At 45.2% G+C, this 2,668-nt stretch overlaps 2 pseudogenes; both read right to left on the minus strand.

The window, feature by feature from the left end:
* Positions 1-301: 301 nt before the first annotated feature.
* On the minus strand, positions 302-2,213 carry LOC147000817 (transcription factor Dp-1 pseudogene; annotated as a pseudogene).
* LOC147000818 (transcription factor Dp-1 pseudogene) lies at positions 1,701-2,230 on the minus strand (annotated as a pseudogene).
* Between the last annotated feature and the right edge of the window lie 438 nt (positions 2,231-2,668).

Here is a 2,668-nt window from a genome sequence, read left to right on the forward strand (position 1 = left end):
GTTAATGGGTTCTTGTGAATAAATTTTAAGAGACTATTGCCTGTCCTTAAATTCCTTTTTCTTTTTATAAAAAAAGAACTATTAAAAATGATTGACAAATTTTGAGTTAAAAAACTGTTAAAACATTCTCTATGTTTAATTTCAACTTTATAATAGATTACAGGAAGATGCTCATGAAACAAATACAACATTTGTTTCACTACACGTCTTTAAATGATAGACTTATAAGTATGTAAACAACTATATAATAAAAAGTTTCCAAACATAGCCTGTAAGAAATCAGGCAAATTTACCATAATCAAACTTTCTAAATAATTTCCATAGCTGCACCAGCGTGGCAGTAAACTTCTTCCAAACAAAAAGAAAACAAACAAACAAAATCTACTTCGCAATTTGTTGCTGCAATAGAGAAAAGGTGTCCAGATGCGATGGAATTACAACAGTCAATATAATTTAAGGAAGGAGTCATAATAAGACGTATGGCGCTTGTTAAACAGTAGAGCTGTGCTACTGGCTTGGTTCTTCGGACACTGCATGATTTAACAAATGGAAAACTTCATCCTAAAGCCTGGCTGTCCACCACCTGGGTGCTGGACATCGGAGGCAGGGCAGCACTTCGTCATTGTCACTGGTGTGGGCGCAGTAGAGTTTCCTCGGCAAACCCAGCAACAACTGTTGAGGGGCAAAATAAGCTTCAAACTCAAAAAAGAAAGAAAAGAAAAAAAGAGAGAAAAGAGAGAAACCATAAAATCCTAAAAGAGGCTCTGCATTAGCACGCTGGCTTCACAACACATCCGCAGCTAGGCTCAAACTGCGCACACTCCTCACTTGGAGCTGCACATCTAACTCCAGAACTCTCGGGTATCTTCTTGGGAGTAGGCCAAAAAGAACAGAAAGCCCCACTTTAAGTTTCTTTTCTCTATACATGTCTTTCCTGAAGCTGATTCGAAGGGGAGAGGGGTCTACGGGTTGAGTAATCAATCCTCCTCATCGTTCTCATTAAAGTCATCGTCGTAGTCATCATCCTCCCCAACGTAGGACACAGGGGTCTCGACCCTGGAGCCGCTGTACTGAGACCCATTGGAGCTCGTGGCCAGCATCCCATCTGCACCATTGCTCAAATCACTGGCAGAAAGCCTTGTGCCATTGGATGTAGAACCTGTTGTCTTGACGAATACTCCACCAATGGATCCCTGAGCCATTTCTGTCACGTATGGTTCTAGAGCTTTTGGTACCAAACTTCTGGCCACCTTGAGGTCTTCAGCAGAGCAGTGGCCAGACTCCAGCCCACATGCCATGCCCATGCGCTTGAGCACCTCAATGTCATCGTGGATCTCAAACGTGTTGTCAAAGTTAAACAGATATTCAAATTTGTCATTGGAGATGCTGCAGTCAATGACTGTCTTCCTGCTGGTGTTGACAATGATGAAGGGCAAGTGGATGACAGAGTTGGGAGGAGGCGGCCTGCGGGCCTGCTGCTCGGCTTGGCGATTTCTCTGCACCAAGTTCTTGAAGGCAATTTGCTGCAGGATGAGCTCCTGGAGCTGTGACTGCTTCTGTTTGATCCTCTCCAGCCTCCGCTGCCTCTCGACCTCTAAGTTCTGGCACTCCTGAGCTGAGTTGGTGGGCAAGCCGATCCATTTGATCTCCTTCTTCTCCTTGGAGATGATGTTCATGGCCATTAGCACATTTAAGGCATCTTAGACACGCCGCCGGATGTTCTTCTGGTCGTAAGCTGATTCGTTTCGTAGGATGTGGTTGTCAGCAGCGCTGAACTCTGCCACCAGCTCGTCAGCCACCTCATTGTAGGAGGTGGTTCCTTTCCTCTGCACCTTCTCACACACCTTCATGGAGAAATGCCGCAGGCCCTTGCCATTCTTCTCGCCCTTCCTGTTCCGCTTCCCAGCAGACCAAGGTGAGGAGTCAGACGTCTGGTTCTGGGACACAAAGTGCGTGTTGGGAGTGTGTGGGCTTCCTACCACAATAGTGTTGGATGCTGCTGGTCTCTGAGGCGTGCCAATCACCACTTGCTGTGTGATATTGACATTGGACTGTCCGAAGGTTTTTGGCAAAAGCTGCTTCCCAAGTGTGTTGACTGTGGATGGGTGGACGGCTACAAGAGATACCACACATCTTTTGCCATGTTACCAGATCCAGGAAATCAAGGCTTTAACTGCGTACCCTCCACAGAAGAAACCGGACTTATCTGGCTGGCCGGCAGGGCGCGCATGGCGGACGAAGGGGGCGCGGGGGCACCAGCCCCCCCTTACTGCTTTTAGTATTCTATCTTTATTTAGTGCATTTGTTGTTCTGATTATTATGTGTCGGAAGGAATTTCTTTTCTGGTCCAGTCTATTTGGAGTTCTGTAAGCTTCTTGTATGTTCATGGGCATCTCTTTCTTTAGGTTTGGGAAGTTTTCTTCTATAATTTTGTTGAAGATATTTGCTGGTCCTTTGAGTTGAAAATCTTCATTCTCATCTACTCCTATTATCCGTAGGTTTGATCTTCTCATTTTGTGCTGGATTTCCTGGATGTTTTGAGTTAGGATCTTTTTGGATTTTGTATTTTCTTTGATTGTTGTGCCGACGTTCTCTATGGAGTCCTCTGCACCTGAGATTCTCTCTTCCATCTCTTGTATTCTGTTGCTGATGCTCGCATCTATGGTTC

The sequence above is a fragment of the Mus caroli genome, unplaced genomic scaffold, assembly GCF_978045245.1.
Source record: "Mus caroli unplaced genomic scaffold, Mus_caroli_1 scaffold_16, whole genome shotgun sequence".
Lineage (NCBI taxonomy): Eukaryota > Metazoa > Chordata > Mammalia > Rodentia > Muridae > Mus > Mus caroli.